Source organism: Antechinus flavipes, chromosome 5 (genome assembly GCF_016432865.1).
Source record: "Antechinus flavipes isolate AdamAnt ecotype Samford, QLD, Australia chromosome 5, AdamAnt_v2, whole genome shotgun sequence".
NCBI lineage: Eukaryota > Metazoa > Chordata > Mammalia > Dasyuromorphia > Dasyuridae > Antechinus > Antechinus flavipes.
The window spans coordinates 61,439,677-61,458,225 of NC_067402.1; the positions used below are offsets into that span (position 1 = coordinate 61,439,677).

The window sequence follows — 18,549 nt, forward strand, 5'->3', positions numbered from 1 at the left end:
TTGCCTAAAAAAATCTTGCTCAGGTGCTTAATTATAGCTTATTGAATGAATTAATGTGTGAATGGATGAATGAATGAAGGTAGCTCTCACTTCTTTGAATTAATATCATATAATTCTGCTTTGTATTGCTAATTATTTTTGTATGTACATATGGCCTGTCTCATCTGCTAAATTACATGCCTCCTGAAGATAGAAGCATATTTAAACAGTAAGCTCTTCTACTTTACTTAAGCAAGGATCTTATTTATAAATGTTTGACTTATCTACTTTATCTACATAAAATGAGGCATGATCATATACACAATGCTGATCTCACTTATGGCACCACTAACAAATGGATGCCAGTGTTAAGTGTGACAAGAGCCCTGAACTTTGCACTACAAGAAGAGACTAGAAATTAAGGGCTTGGGACTATCTGTATGGAAATCCTCCCAGACCCTGACATGAAAAGGAAAAAAAGGCAGAAGAAAAGAAAGAACAAGATAGAGTCAAAAATTCATATAAGAATGGAGGATCATAGTAAAAGGAAGTGATTCAAAAAACTCAAGGAGTAGAAATAATTAAAAAATGTTTAATTTACTTATCCTCTTGTATATTTTCTATTCTGCTTGCATATCTTGATGGGTATTTCTGGTGTCTTCTATGTAGCTAAAAACATTTTTTTGGTGACATCATTCCACCCCCCTCCCATCTTTGCTCCTAATGCCTATTTCATTCTTATTTCTTTTGCTAAGTAAAGCAAACAAAATTTTTAGAAAATTTTGACTTCCATGGTCTACCTCTTTAGCCAAGAAATTCTTTTATTTTTTCTCTTCTAAGAGATTGATTTATCCTGAAAACTCAGGGATATTATCTTGAAAAGTGTTAGGGACAAAGAGATCCAACTTTAGAAAGGCAGGGTCAGGAACTGGAGGGAGGAAACAATTTCAAGGGTGGCAAAGACTATCTATATGGAGAAGAGGCTTGAGAGAAACAATCAGGAGGTCACATAAGGTTGATGTGGAATTGGATGGTACAAAGAATAAGAAACTTGGGGATATGAATCTTCTTCTTATTACTGCATCTTGTTCAGTAAATAGACCCCAGCAATACCTTGCTCTAGGGGATTGTGAAGCCATTATTAAAAAAAAAGAAATTTGCAATCTGAGATGTTTGGATGGGAAAGAAAAGGATTTGGTATATTGTAACAAACTATCAGAGATTTCTGTATTTGTTAAATAAAAATAAACAGAAAAGAAAGAATAGAAAGGGAACAAGAGACTGAAAGAGTGCCAGGGGAAAATTGGTAATAGACAAACCTCTCCCGGGGAGAACCATATGAAAGATGAGACACAGAATTGGGGCAGGTGACAGATGACAGCTGTTTTGCAAAGAATAGCTCTTACAGAGGATGCTGGTGTTGTCTAGTTAGGCAGTGGAAAGACACACAGGGAATGATGAAACTTGGAAAGATGGGCAGTAAATAGCACATTTGAAATGAAGGATGTTCAGTAAATAAAAGCCCAAGAGTAAGTAAAGGTAAGCAAGAAAATACTCTGGAATTGGGACTTTTATTGAAAAGCCAACCAACCAACCAATCAACAAACAAACAAAAAAACCCCAAAACCTTTATTACTATGATACCTCAAACCTTTGAAGAGCCAGGGAAATTGGTGATATTTATGATATGGAATTATGCTTAGTATAAGATTTATGCCAAAAGATAAATCCATCCTAGGAAAATACCTGTATTTAGGTTGGCCATCACTAGATGAATAATAGTACCTATATAATAACTTAGCCCCAGTAATTGAAATTACTACAGATGTGGAAAATGGAGAGTGCATAAGATGTATGATTTATTGCTTCATATAATTCAATTAAATGCATTCAACAAACATCAGTACAGGGAGATGAGTGGTGGTATAATGATTTCTGTGACATATCCCCAGAACCTTACCATTCATTTGGGAGGGTGTGGAGTTGGTGGAACTTTTCTGCAAATAATTCTTATTCAAAGGAAAATGAGATAAATGATAATTGAGCAATTTAAAAGTATTTATTAAGGATATACTATATGCCAGGCATAGTGCTATGTACTACAAATACAAAGAGGTATCCAGGCAAAAAACTTCTAAGAAATTTGAGAAGAGAAAGATTACATTACCCTTCAGAGTAAATGGGAGGTGGAAGCAGGATATACAAATCCTTTGTTGGTAAAGATGTTCATTGGGTCCAGCTATTCTAGAAAGCAATTTGGAACCATGCCCAGAAAGCCACCAAATTATGGAGACCTTTTGACCCAGCTATAACACAACTAAAGAAATCAAAGAAAGATTAAGAGATTCTCTCTGTCTTTGTCTGTCTATCTGTCTCAAAAGCAGAACAGATGATTTTTATTGCTGAGGTCAGGAGAACAGGCATTATAAGATTCCTATTCTAATGAATGGCTCCAGTCTTATTTCTAACTCATTTCATTGCATATATAAAGGAAATCTAATTATGGCCAATTCTATTATGTGATTAATGCAGGTGTGTGTAGAGTTTTTTTTTTTTTTTTTTTCTGGAGGGGGATGCTTGGATCTGTGTAGAGAGAGGCATTCCTTCAGACTGAGGTCCAGGATAAAGGTAGAGAAAATTTTCCCCTTTGGAAATCCCAACTTCAAACCAAAATGGAGGTACATTGAGATAATATCCATAAAATAGTGGGGAATTTATAATATAAATGTAAATTGGTCCACTAAACCTAATTAGTAGAGCTATGTTCCTTTAAATGAAATATCCCTTTAAATGCTTTATCTTAGGTTCTCTTCCAATTTTTCCTGATCTTGGGGTACCTATTTTCTTGGTAATACTTTATACTATTTTGACTTCCCTTAATATTCTTGATGTATGATAATTCCCTCTTAAAGCTAACATATGGGATCTACTTTCTTTCTTTCTTTTTTTTTTTTTATAATAGCTTTTTATTTACAAGTTATATGTATGGGTAATTTTACAGCATTGACAATTGCCAAACCTTTTGTTCTAATTTTTCCCCTTCTTCCCTCCACCCCTTCCCCTAGATGGTAGGATGACCAGTAGATATTAAATATATTAAAGTATAAATCAGATACACCATAAGTATACATGACCAAGCCATTATTTTGCTGTACAAAAAGAATCGGACTCTGAAATATTGTACAATTAGCCTGTGAAGGAAATCCAAAATGCAGGCAGGCAAAAATATAAGGATTTGGAATTCAATGTAATGGTTCTCAGTCCTCTTCCAGAGTTCTTTTGCTGGGCGTAGTTGGTTCAGTTCGTTACTACTCCATTGGAACTAATTTGGTTCATCCCATTGCTGAAGATGGCCAGGTCCATCAGAATTGATCATCATTTAGTATTGTTGTTGAAGTATATAATGATCTCCTGGACCTGCTTGTTTCACTCAGCATCAATTTGTGTAAGTCTCTCCAGGCCTTTCTGAAATCATCCTGTTGGCAATTTCTTACTGAACAATAATATTCCATATTATTCATATACCACAATTTATTCAGCCATTCTCCAATTGATGGGCATCTATGGGATCCACTTTTTATATATTTGTAATAGAGATATCTCACCCTTTATATTCTTATGTGTAGAAGCTCTGTATTTAATAATTAATATTTAAAAGTTTTATTTATCTTTTAAATTTAATTTATTTTTTGGTTATATTTTAAGTTGTGAACTGTTTCCCTTCCTCCCTACTCCCCACTAGGAAATATCACAATTTGACAAAGATACAGACACACACATACTCACACATGTAAAATATGTTATGCATATTTCTATTTATCAGTTCTTTTTCTGGTAGTGGATACCATTTTCCTTCATAGGTGTTTGAATATTCATAATAATGCAGAACAGCTTAATCATTCACAATTAGTCTTTGAACAGTATTGTTGTTACTTTATGCAATTTTCTTTATACTGAATTTTATTTATTTATATTGCATATCCCTAAAATCAACATGTTCATTGTTTCTTAAAGCCCAGTAGTATTGCATCACAATAATATACAACATTTTGATTAGCCATTCTCATGTGATGGGTTTCTTATCAATTTTTAGTTCTTTGCTATCACAAAGAGAACTGCTACAAATATTTTAGAACATATAGATTCTTTTTCTTTTTCTTTAATCTGAAAGTGGAATCATTGGGTCAAAGGGTACATATACTTTCATAATTCTTTGGGCACAATTCCAGATTGCTCTCCAAAATGGTTGTATTTGTTCACAGTTCCACCAACAGTGTATTAGGGTTCCAATTTTTCCACATCCCCTCCATGTCATTTTCATGTTCTATCATTTTAACCAATCTGATAGGTGTGAGATGAGATCTCAAAGTTATTTTAATTTGCACTTCTTTAATCAATAATAACTTAGAGCATTTTAAATATAACTATAGATATCTGATTTCCTCACCTGAAAACTGCTTGTTCATATCCTTTGCCCATTTATCAGTTGGGCAAGAAAATTTTATTTTTTGTGTAACTTTTGCTTCTGTTATTAAAAACTTGCATTGGCTTCAGGGTGTTATCTCAATACATCTCAAAATTGGAAAATTAATGGAGATTGCTCTCTGTGGTTGACTCAGAGAAGTGCTTATATTACTTAACCCTTACTCTTAACTTTTTACCTTTTTTTCTTAAAGCTTTTTATTTTCAAAACAAATGCATAGATAATTTTCAACATACATTCCTGTAAAATTTTGTATTCCAATTTTTTCCTCCTTTTCTTCTACTGCCTCCTCTAGATGGCAAGATATATATATATATATATATGTTAAACATGTGCAATTCTTCTCTACATATTTCCACAATTATCATGCTGCACAAGAAAAATCAGATGAAAAAGGAAAAAAAATGAGAAAGAAAACAAAATGCAAGCAAACAACAACAAAAAAAGTGAAAATGCTATGTTGTGATCCATACTCAGTCCCCACAATCCTCCCTGTTGGGGCAAATGGCTTTCTTCATCACCATATCATTGGAACTGGCCTGAATCACTTGAAAAGAGCCATGTCCATCAGAATTGATTATCCTATAATCTTGTTGTTGCTATGTACAATGTTCTCCTGGTTCTACTCACTTCACCCATCATCAATTTAGGTAAGTCTCTCCAGACCTCTTTGAAATCATTCTGCTGATTGTTTCTTTTTTTTTTAATTTTAATTTTTAAAAATAACTTTTTATTGATAGAATGCATGCCAGGGTAATTTTTTACAGCATTATCCCTTGCATTCACTTCTGTTCCGATTTTTCCCCTCCCTCCCTCCACCCCCTCCCCCAGATGGCAAGCAGTCCTTTACATGTTGAATGGGTTGCAGTATATCCTAGATACAATATATGTGTGCAGAACTGAACAGTTTTCTTGTTGCACAGGGAGAATTGAATTCAGAAGGTATAAATAACCCGGGAAGAAAAACAAAATGCAAGCAGTTTATATTCATTTCCCAGTGTTCTTTCTCTGGGTGTAGCTGCTTCTGTCCATCTTTGATCAATTAAGGCTCTCTTTATTGAAGAGATCCACTTCCATCAGAATACATCCTCAAACAGTATCATTGTTGAGGTATATAATGATCTCCTGGTTCTGCTCATTTCACTCAGCATCAGTTCATGTAAGTCTCGCCAGTCCTCTCTGTATTCATCCTGCTGGTCATTCCTTACAGAACAATAATATTCTATAACATTCATATACCACAATTTACTCAACCATTCTCCAATTGATGGACATCCTTTCATTTTCCAGCTTCTAGCCACTACAAACAGGGCTGTCACAGACATTTTGGCACATACAGGTCCCTTTCCTTTCTTTAGTATCTCTTTGGGGTATAAGCCCAGTAGAAACACTACTGGATCAAAGGGTATGCACAGTTTGATAATTTTTTGAGCATAGTTCCAAATTGCTCTCCAGAATGGCTGGATGTGTTCACAATTCCACCAACAATGTATCAGTGCCCTATTTTCCCACATCCCCTCCAACATTCCCCATTATCTTTCCCTGTCATTCTAGCCAATCTGATAGGTGTGTAGTGGTATCTCAGAGTTGTCTTAATTTGCATTTCTCTGATTAATAATGATTTGGAGCATATTTTCATATGTTTATAAATAGTTTCAATTTCTTCGTCTGAGAATTGTCTGTTCATATTCTTTGACCATTTATTAATTGGAGAATGGTTTGATTTCTTATAGATTAGAGTCAATTCTCTATATATTTTGGAAATGAGGCCTTTATCAGAACCTTTGATTGTAAAAATGTTTTCCCAGTTTATTGTTTCCCTTCTAATCTTGTTTGCATTTGTTTTGTTTGTACAAAAACTTTTCAATTTGATATAATCAAAATTTTCTATGTTGTGGTCAATAGTGATCTCTAGTTCTTCTTTGGTCATAAATTCCTCCCTCTTCCACAGGTCTGCGAGGTAAACTATCCTATGCTCTTCCAATTTATTTATCATTTCATTCTTTATGCCTAGGTCATGAACCCATTTTGACCTTATCTTGGTGTACGGTGTTAAGTGTGGGTCAATGCCTAGTTTCTGCCATACTGATTTCCAATTTTCCCAGCAATTTTTGTCAACTGCTGATTGTTTCTTATAGAACAATAATATTCAATAATATACTTAGACCATAACTTATTCATCCACTCTTCAACTGATGGGCATCCACTCCATTTCCAGTTCTTTGCCACTACAAAAAGGGCTGCTACAAATATTTCTGCACATGTGTGTCCTTTTCCCTTTTTAATAATCTTTTTGGGCTATAGACCCTTTAAAAACACTGCTGGATCAAAGGGTATATACAATTTGATAGTTCTTGGGGCATAGTTCCATATTGCTCTCCAGAATAGTTGAATCAGTTCAAGACCCCACCAACAATGTTTTAGTGTCCCAGTTTTCCCACATCCCTTCCAATATTTATCATTATCATTTCCTATCATCTTAGTCAATTTGAGAGATGTGTAGTAATACCTCAAAGTTGTCTTAAATTACATTTCTCTGATCAATAGTGATTTGAAGCACTTTTTATGACTAGAAATAGTTTTAATTTCTTCATCTGAAAATTGTCTGTTTATATCCTTTGACCATTTATAAGTTGGAGAATAGTTTGAATTCTTAGAAATTTGAATTAATTCTTTATATATTTTAGAAATGAGGCCGTTATCAGAACTTTTAAATGTATTTTTTCCTTTAATTTACTGCTTCCGTTTTAATCTTATCTGCATTTGTTTTTGTTTGTACAAAAACTTTTTAACTTAATATAATCAAAATTATCCATTTTGCATTCCATAATATATTCTACTTATTTGGCCACTAATTCCTCCCTTTTCCACAGATCTGAGAGGTAGACTATCCTTTGTTCTTCTAGTTTGCTTATAGCATCATTCTTTTTGTTTAAATCATGAACCCATTTTGACCTTATCTTGGTATAGGGTCTTGGATATGGTTTAATGCTTAGCTTCTGCCATATTAGTTTTTTATTTTCTCAGCAAATTTTGTCCAATAGTGAGTTCTTACCTGAGAAGCTGGAGTCTTTGGGTTTATCAAAAACTGGATTACTATAGTTATTGACTGTGTCTTGTTAACCTAACCTATTCTACCGATTGACTAATCTATTTCTTAGCCAGTATCAAATGGTTTTAATGACTGCTGTTTTATAATATAATTTTAGGTCTGGTACAGTTAGGCCATCTTCATTTGCAATTTTTCATTAATTTCCTTGAAATTATTGACCTTTTGTTCTTCTAGATGAACTTTGTTATTATTTTTTAGCTCTATAAAATAATTTCTGGGGAATTTGATTGGTATGGCACTAAATAATTGGATTAATTTATTATTATTATTATTACCGAGGCAATTGGGATTAGGTGACTTGCCCAGGATCACAAAGCTAGAAAGTTTAAGTGTTTGAGGTCAGATTTGAACTCAGGTCCTCCTGATTTCAGGGCTGGCACTCTATCCACTGCGCCATCTAGCTGCCCCACAAGTAGATTAACTTAGATAGAATTGTCATTTTTATTCTTCCAATTGATTAGATGTGACTTTATTTGTGTGGAAAATATTTTGTAATACTTGTGTTCACATAGTTCCTGACTTTGCCTTTGTATTTCTTGCTGGAGGACTTTGTTGATAACATATAGAAATGCTGATGATTTCTGTGGATTTATTTTGTATCCTGCAACTTTGCTAAAGTTGTAAATCATTGTTAGTAGTTTTTTTTTAGTTGATTCTCTAGGGTTTTCTAAGTATACCCTCATATTATCTGCAAAGAGTGATGATTTGGTTTCCTCATTATTTATCCTATTTTCTTTAATTTTTTTCTTTTATTGCTAAAGCTAACATTTCTAATACAATATTGAATAGTAATAGTGATAGTGGACAACCTTGTTTCACCCCTGATATTATTGGGAATGGTTCTAGTGTATCCCCAGCACAGATGATGCTTGCTAATGGTTTTAAATAGATGCTCCTGATTATTTTAAGGAAAACTCCATTTATTTTTATACTCGCTAGTGTTTTTAATAGGAGTGTGTGTTTGGATTTGGTCAAATGCTATTTTTTCATCTATTGAGATAAACATATGATTTCTATTAATTTAGTTATTGATATAGTGAATTATGCTAACAGTTTTCCTAATACTGAATCAGTCCTGCATTCCTGTTATAAATCCTGCTTGGTCATGGTGTATTATCCTGGTGATAACTTGCTATAATCTCTTTGATAATATTTTATTTAAGAATTTAAGAAAGAAAGAAATTTTATTTGTTTATATTTGCATCAATATTCATTAGGGAAATTGGCCTATAATTTTTTTCTTTGTTTTGATTCTACCTGATTTATTTATCAGTACCATATCTCTGTCATAAAAGGAATTTGTTAGGACTTCTTATTTCCCTATTTTTTCCTAGTAGTTTGCAGAGTATTGAAATAATTGTTCTTGAAATGTTTGATAAAATTCACATGTGAATCTATTTCACCCTGGAGGTTTTTCTTAAGGAGTTGATTAATAGCTTATTCAATTTCTTTTTCTAAAATGGGACTATTTAAGTAATTTATTCCCTTCTCTGTTAATCTGGACAATCTATATTTTTGTAAGTATTCATCCATTCCACCTAGTTTATCAGATTTATTAGCATACAGTTAGGGTTCTCATTATTGCTCTAATTTCCTCTTCATTGGTGGAAAGTTCACCTTTTCATTTTTGATACTTACAATTTGTTTTTCTTCTTTTCTTTTTCTAATCAAATTAATTAAAGTTTTATTTAATTTGTTGGCTTTCTCATAAAATCAACTTTTAGTTTTGTTTATTAGTTCAATAGTTTTCTTACTTTCAATTTTATTAATTTCCCATTTTATTTTTAGAATTTCAAATGTAGTATTTAATTGTTCTTTTTCTAGCTCTTTTAGTTGAATGCTAAATTCATAGATCTTCTCTTTCTCTAATTTATCCAAGTAAGCATCTAGAGATAAAAACTATCCCTAGGAACTGCTTTGGCTGCATCCCATAAATTTTGGGATGCTCTCTCATAATTGTCATTCTCTTGGATGAAATTATCGATTTGTCTGATTTGTTGTTTTACCCACTCATTCTTTCGGATTAGACTATTTAGATTCCAATTAGCATTTGGTCTAATTTTCCCTGGCCTTTCATTACATGTAATTTTTATTGCATCATGATCTAAAAAAATGCTTTTATTATTTCTGCCTTTCTGCATTTGATTTTGAAGTTTTTAATACCTTAATACATGATCAATTTTTTTTGTGTAGGTTTCATGTACCACTGAGGAAAAAGTATATTCCTTTCTGTCTCTATTCAAACTTGTCCAAAGATCTATTATGCCTAACTTTTCTAAAATTTTATTTACCTCCTTAACTTCTTTCTTATTTGTTTTGTGGTTTGATTTATCTAGTTCTGATAGAACAAGGTTGAGATTCCTTACTAGTATAGTTTTGCTGTCTCTTCTTGCAATTCTCTTAACTTCTCTAGAAACTGGGGATGCTATACCACTTGGTGCATGTTTACTTCATTATCTATGGTATCCTTTTGCAAGATTTCTTTATCTCTTTTAATTAAATCCATTTTTGCTTTTGCTTTTTCTGAGATCTGGATCACTACTCCTACTTTATTTTTATTTCAGCTGAAGCATAATAGATTCTGCTCCAGCCCTTTTACCTTTACTCTGTATGTATGTGTTCTTGTAAACAACATATTGTAGGATACTGGATTTTAATCCAATCTGCTACCTGCTTCTGTTTTATGGAAGAGTTCATCCCATTCACATTCACAGATAAATTTGCTCATTCTGTATTTCTCACCATCTTATTTTCCCCAAGTTATATTTTTCTCTCACCCTTTCCCTCCTCACCAATGTTTTGCTTCTGGCTATCACCTCCCTCAATCTGCCCTCCCCTTTCCTAACCCTTTCCTCTTTTACTTTTGTTTTCCCTTCTATTACCTCTCTCTTTCCTTTTTCCTTTCTCCTTCTACTTACCTATAGGAAGAGACAGCATTCTATATTAAATTAAATATGTTTGCTATTTTCTCTTTGAGCCAGATCTGATGAGATTAACACAATGCTCATCTCCCTCCCTTCTTTCCCTCAACTGTAATAGATCTTTTTTGCTTCATCATGTGATGTAATTTACCCCATTTTACCTCCTCTTCCCTCTTCTTCCAGTACAATCCCCTTTCCACCCATAGATTCTTTTTTATATCATCACAGAAAAGTCAAATTATGGTATACTTTCTAAGTATACCCTAATAAATATACAGTTCTCAAGAGTTAAATATGCCATCTTTCCATATAGGCATATGAACAGTTTAAGCTTTAAAAACATAGTTTTTTTCCCCCTTTTTTACCTTTTTATCCTTCTCTTGAGTTTTGTATTTAAAGATCAAATTTTCTGTTCAGCCCTGGTCTTTTTATCAAAATAAATGAAAATCCCCTGTGTCATTGAATGTCCATCTTCCTCCCCGATCTTTTTTGATTTTTTTTTTTACAAGAGAGCCTTATGAGATAGAGACCAATTTATATCACCCTTTGCAGCTTAATCTGGAGATATTTTGCCTTTAGTGTTCTCAGAATTTGTGTTCTATTTTTCTCTATCTCCAGAAAAGCTATTTATGGTAAGAGCTCTTTTTGCATTTTTGCTCATTTTTAAAGGTTGAGATCTGCTCTTAGGGCAAAGGGGAGATTGTCTTAAGTTTCCTCTACAGGAGAAGTAGCTACACACTGCCATGGGACTGGTGCTACTGACTTTCTTCCTGAGGTGGGCGGAAATTGCTGGGGTTCAAGTACTCAGCATTTGCCTTCTATACACTGGAACTCTCACAGCTAATCTGCTGAAACACCAATTTCCAAATCAGGACAGGGTAGCAAATGCTATTGTATTTTGACTACAAGAATCCCAGAATATTCACCCAGCATGAGGATGCCTTTCTATCCTGGGTCTCCTTGAACTGCATTGTGCTGACCTGCAAACCCTCCCACTCCTCACAAACACAAACGCACAGCTCAATTGAGACAGTCCTTTCAAAAGATTTTCTGCTGGAAATTTGTTACACTCCAAATATTGTGGGTTCTGTCACTCCAAAACCTGTTCAGAGGCTTAATCTGGTGTTGATCTAAGAAAAGCCAAGAAGAGCTCAAAGACCCTTCTACTCTCTGTCATTTTGGCTTCACCCCTCTTGTTCTTAACTTTTGCAAGTTCTTAGGCCTCACTTCTGTTTGATTTAAAATAACAAAGCAGCAGTAGAAGCATGTAATTTTGGTGCATCATCAAAGTAATAGAACCCAAGAGCAGGACAGCAAGAACCTAGAGACCAAGTATCATACTTGAAACTTGACAATGAGATGGCTCTTTAGATAGAGCACTGAGCCTAGAGTTAGGAAGAACTGAGTTTGAATCTGGACTGAGACTTAACCATTTATGTGACCCTGAGCAAATCACTGAACCTCCATTCCTTATTCTTCTGTTTCTCTCTTCACAAGGCAGAGTCAAGTGACTTACTCAGAATCACACAACTAGTAAATGTTAAGTGTCTGAGGTCAGATTTGAACTCAGATTCTTCTGACTCCAGGGTCTATTCTCTATCCACTGTGTCATATAGCTGTCCCTTTCTCTTTCAAATTGTTAAAAGATTATTTATTTTTAATGTTAATTTTTAAAAATTTGAGTTATAAATTCTCTCCCTCTTTCATGTTTCTTTCCCATCCAATGAGAAGCCAAGAAACATGTCAATTATACACATAAAATCATGCAAAATGTATTTTCCATTTTGGCTATATTGTAAAAGAAAATGCATCCCCCCTCCAAAAAAAAACAAAGAAAAATGGAGGGAAAATGTATTTCAATCTGCATTCAGACTCCATTTCTCTCTCTGGAGATAGATAACATTTTCCATCATGAGTCCTTTGGAATTGCCTTGGATTATTGTATTTATCAGAACAAAGTCTTTCACAATTGATAATTGTTATAATATTGCCATTACTGTGTACAATGGTATCCTGATTCTGCTCTCTTCACCATACATCAGTTTATAAGTCTTGTTAGGCTTTTCTGAAAACATGCTACTTATCATTTATTATAGCACAAATTGTATTCTATCACAATCATATAGTACAACCTGTTTAGCTATTCCTCAACTGATGGATATCCTCTCAATTTCCAGTTCTTTGTTCAGTTATTTCAGTCCTTTCTGATTCTTTGTGACCCTATTTGGGCTTTACTTGAAAATGAAAATGGAGCAGCTAACTATTGCCTTTTTCAGATCATTTTACTGAGCAAATTGAGGCAAACAGGGTTGGGCGACTTGCCCAGCATCACACAGTGAGTGTGAAGATTCATCTTCGGTGAGTATATGAGGCCAGATTAATTAATGAAGATGAATCTTTTTGATGTTGGGACTGACACTCTGTTCACTGTACCATCTAGCAATTCTTTGCCACTATAAAAGAGCTGCTACATATATTTTTGTACAATATACCCTTTTCCTTTTCCTTTGATGTCTTTGGGATACCTTATAGACATAGTAATAGAATTTCTGAGTCAAAATATATACAAGGTTTGATAGCCTTTTGGGTATAGTTCCAAATTACTCTCCAGAATGGTTGGACCAGTTCTTAACTCTACCCATAATGTGTTAGCATTTCTTTTTTCCCCCCATATCTCTTCTAGCATTTATCACTTTTCTTTTCTATTATGTTAACCGTTCTGATGAGAAATGAAAGACATAATCAGGGACATGTATGATTGGAAAGGGAAGTTGATTAGCCATATGAAAAACAAAGTAACAATAGATAAATGTTACCCTTTTGTCCAATAAATGATCTAGATGAAGAGAGCCAGTATGTGTTTATGTTTTAATCTATGTAGATATTCTCTCTACTGATACTTGTATCAAGCTAGTTTCTTTGTCTGAAAATGTTACCATCTTATGACCAAACTGATGATGAATCTCACCAAACATAGGTAGAGTTGTTTTCAGAGGATGGACATAACAGATCCATCATCAAAACCTTTCAGAGTTTTCACTCCATGGAAATATTTTGTGTCATTTTTATATCACAATGAGGCATTACAATAAGGCATGAGTGGAGAATTCTATTAGGAAGCTCCCTTATATATGTCAGTTAATGCACAAAAGTTGCCTAGGACAAGAAGGCACGAATGGGTTGTGATTTGCTCTGGTGAATAGAATACTCATGTATTTATGTATAATTATGTACTCATGTATAATGTGCTCACAAGCCCATTAATATTAAAGTGATGATTCTATGGATAAATACATTGATAATACATTACTGTTTTTTTTTAAATAAAAAAATCAATGACATAAATTCATCATGGTAGTTTAAGGCATTTATCCTTGGAAGCTTCCAACCTCTCAATCCTTGATAACAAGGATCTGAGTAGGCTCCATCCATTAGAGCCTAAATTAAAATTCCAGGATTGGAAAGGGTTCCACCCATTGATATGCCTAGTTCTTAAGAATCTTTTTGGAGCATAAATTGAATTAGCTGCAAAGTGAGGGAATGTAAGGGAAGACTACATCTTGGTTGTTGGCAGAGGTTCTTGAAGATTTCCAGAACAGCTAATGAGGCACCTGAATTGAGTAAAATAATAGCCAGATGGAGATACAAGCAAGGAAGTGGGGTTAGATGGGGACAATGCAGCAGAGAATAGAGCATACTCAATGACCAGGAGAATGGAATGAGGATACAGAGCACATCTCAAGGAAAGCAGCACAAATTGGAGGTCAAAGTGACAGTAACTTTTCTAAAAGGGGTAAAAATGATCTTTTCACTTGAATTTTGGATTTGGATACACACACATACCCATGTAAATGCCTAAATTATGTTTCATGTGAAGGACATATGACAAATACTGGATGGTATTCAATATATAGTTGCAAATATTTGACAACTTTGGTGTATACAATGAACTGACCTGTGTTTCAAGGGTGGAGAAGTTCCCCTCTAGTATCTGAGAGAAATCTATTCTCCTTGGGCTTCTACATCCATAAGTGATTGCTTATGTTGCTCAGGGATGCCCAGAGCTGCAGTTTGAGGAAGAATCATTCCTTGAACCATCAAATTCTCTTATCATATTGTCTTATCCAGAAATCTCTAGCGAATCATTACACTGGAGAGTGGGCATGATCCTACCACTGCTATATATATACATACATACATACACACACACACACACATATATATATATATGTATATAAATTTCATTTAAGTTATATATGTACAATCACACAAAATATATTTCCATGGTGTGAGAAAAAATACAGTCCAAAAAACTCCATTAAAAATGAAGTGAAAGATAGTATGATTCAATCTGCATTCAGGCTCCAACAGTTCTTTCTCTGGAGGTAGATAGCATTTTTCATCACTAGTCCATTGAAATTGTCTTGGATTATCGTATTGCTGAGGTTGCTAAGTCATTCACAATTGATCATTGTACAACATTGCTGTTAACATGTACACTATTCTCCTAGTTCTGCTTTCTTCACTTTGCATTTGTTCATATGTCTTCTCATGTATTTTTTCTGAAATCAACCTGAGTGTCATTTCTTGTAACACAGTATTCCATTACCATCATATACCACTACTCGTTCAGCCATTCTTCAATTGATGGATGTCCTCTCAATTCCTAATTTTGCTACCACAAAAAAGAGGTGTGATAAGTATTTTTTGTACAAATACATCATTTTCTCTTTTTTGGGTTTCTTTGGAATATAGAGCTAGTAGTGGTATTACTGGTTCAAAGGATATATCCAATTTTATAGTCCTTTCGGCATAGTTCAGATTGCTCTCCAGAATGTTTGGATCAATTCACAACCCTACCAACATTGCATTAGTGTTCCAATTTTATCACTCCAACATTTATCTTTTTTCTTTTCTGTCCTATTGGTCAATCTGATATGTGTGAAATGGTATCTCAGAGCTGTTTTAATTTGCATCTTTCTAATCAACAGTGCTTTAGAACATTTTTTTTATATGGTTATAGATAGCTTTGATGTCATCTGTGAATTCCCTGTAAAGAATATGTAAACGTATTTTTTGAACAATTTATCAAATTGGGGAATGACTTGTATTCTTATACATTTGATTCAGTTCTCTATATATGTTGAGAGATGAGGCCTTGATCAGAGGTGCTTGATGTAAATTACCCATCCAGCTTTTTGCTTTCCTTCCCATCTTCGTTGTATTGTTTTTTGATTGTGCAAAAAATCTTTTCAATTTAAAATGAGAAAATTACTCATTTTATATCTTATAATTTTTTCTCTCTTTTGTTTGGTCCTAAATTTTCCTCTGACAAGCAGAATATTTTTAAAATTGTTTGTGGTATCACCTTTTTTTCTAAATCAGGTACCCATTTTGAGCTTGTCTTGGTATCTGATATCTGATATTGGTTTATAACTAGTTTCTGCCATACTATTTTGCACTTTTTATCATATAGTGAGTTCTTCTCCCAAAAGCTTGGGTCATTGGGTTTACAAAATACTAAATTACTATGGCAATTTGTACTGTATATTATGTACCTAATTAATTCCATTGATTTATCACTTTACTTAGCAGTGTTATTGCTTTGATAATTACTGATTTATAGCAAATTTGAGATCTGAATGGGAAACTTTTTTCAGTATTAGTGGTAGCATACATCCAGGAAGGCATGGGAAGCATAAGGATCTCCCTTAGAAAGATCTGAGAGAAAGCCTATTTAATGTCAGAGAAAGAGTCATGATATGGAATTAGAAGATCTCTACAAATTACTAATATGTCACTTTGGCCAAGTCTTTTTTTGTCCTTAGGCAACTAGGTGTCATAGTGGATAGAGACAAGAACATATAATCAGGAAGACTTGAATTCAGTCTTGCCCTAGCTGTGTAAGCCTAGGCAATCTCTATTTGCCTCAGTTTCTTCATCTGTAAAATAGACATTAACAAAAGCATCTCTCTCCAATGACTATTACTATAATATGGTAATATTTGGAAAAATACTTTGCAAATCTTGAAGCACTATGTAAATGCTAGTTGTTATTATTGTTTTCTCATCCATAAAGTTGAATTTGTTGGACTAAAAGATTTCCAAATTCTCTTTCAGATCTAAAAGTGTTTTTGGAAATTACATAATATTATGATTGAGGATGTATGAAGTGAAATCATTTGAGAACTTTTGTAAGATGTAGGGTCTTATATAAGTCACTTTGGGGGGGCATTAAAATGTGAGAATATAGAATTTGATCTAAAGGTGATTATAGTTAAGAAAAAGAAGAAAACTCCATTTATGGGAGCATTGTAAACAATAAGTTATCAAAGGCAAATTGATATTTCAATTGAATGGACATTTCTTATGTATCTAAAATATTCATGACATTGTTATGTAACAGGGATAGAAAGACAGAATTGTTTTCCCATCCAAATTCATGGAAACTGGAAAATCTATGGGGGTGTGGTAGTGTAAGGGGAGTTCCAAACCCCAAATAAAGAATTCTGGATGTAGAGCATGGAAAGAGGCAGAATATGAAATATCTCCACAGGTAGGTTGGAGCCAGCATGAGGAGGCTTTTAAATGGAAGATTTTATATTTTGGGAACATTTTTGAGCAAGACTGTGGCATGGTCAGATATGTACCTTGTAATACCTATTTTAGTAACTTTGTGGAAGTCCATTGAGAGAAGGAAGAGACTTGAAGCAGAGAACCCAATTAGGAGGCTGTTGATTAAATAGTTTGGCAAGGGGCAATGATAATCTGACTAAGTCATCTATGTGAATAGTAGGGCAGGGTCATGCTAAATAGCAATATATTGAAGGTTGAAATACTACACACACACACACACACACACACACACACACACACACAGAGAGAGAGAGAGAGAGAGAGAGAGAGAGAGAGAGAGATAGAGACATACAGTGTCTATCTTAGTTTGAACTTAAGAAATAAAACAAGCATTTCTATAACATAGAAATAGGAAAAAATATGATTGTACACAAAACTGCAAATCTATTATGTATAACTTTCTATTCCTCTTAAATATATAATAAAGGAATCATGTAATTTTCTTCTCCCTTCCCTTTTTTCCCTTCTCTCCCCTCTCCCCTACCCTACAGGTGACTACCATTAGACACACATAGCAATTATGGAAAACTTACAGGCCCCCAGATTGACCTGTGAAAGCATCAGAAACTCATACCATATATCTTCCCAGAAGTAAACAGAACCCAACATTAACATGTTCAAAGTTAAGATCAAAGTTAAGAAGTAGGCTAGAAGCATGAGCAAATAAAAAAAGTTAGCTATAAAGAACTTCTATAGTGAAAGAGAAGTTCAAGACAAAATACAAAAGGTGACAATGACTTAAAACCACACAAAAAACCTGCGAGAAAAAAAAAGGAAATTGAACACAAGCCCAACAAAGAGTCCTAGAAAAGTATTTTAAAAAAGCTAAACAAAGAGAGAAAGAGCAAGAAAAAAGCTTTTTAAAAATAAAAGTGGTAGAGGGGGAAATGATAAAGGAAATGAGAGCTATCCAAAAAAGTTATGAAGAGAAAATTAGGAGCTTTGTAAAAGAGGTATAAAATGTCACTGAAGAAAATAATTCCTTAAAAAAAATTAAGCTGCCCAAATGAGAGCTAATAACTTCCAGTGACATCAAGAAATAATAAAACTAAATCAAAAGACTTAAAAAAATATGAAACATGTGGTAGAAAAAACAACTGATCTACAAAATAGATTGAGGTGAAATAATTTGATTCATTTGTCTGAAAATTATGACCAAAAAAAGGTCCTGGACATCATATTTCAATAAATTTTAAAGCCAAACTTCCTTTTAAGATATTATGAAACTAGATGGCAATGTAATGGAAAGAATCCATAGAAATGTTACTTATTGAAAACAGCTCCAAAATGAAAATTCTCAGGAATATTGTCACCCAAATACAGAACTCTCAAGTCAAGAAGAAAATATTAGAAGCAGCTAGAAGGAAAGAATTCTAGTACCATGGAGCCACAGTCAGAGTGACATGAAATTTTGCAGC

The 18,549-nt window shown here is 33.7% G+C and overlaps 1 long non-coding RNA gene across 1 annotated transcript in view; it reads left to right on the top strand.

Moving 5' to 3' along the window:
* LOC127539423 (uncharacterized) overlaps window positions 1-18,549 on the top strand; it is a 42,737-nt gene that overhangs the window by 16,097 nt on the left and 8,091 nt on the right. The window lies entirely within an intron of this gene.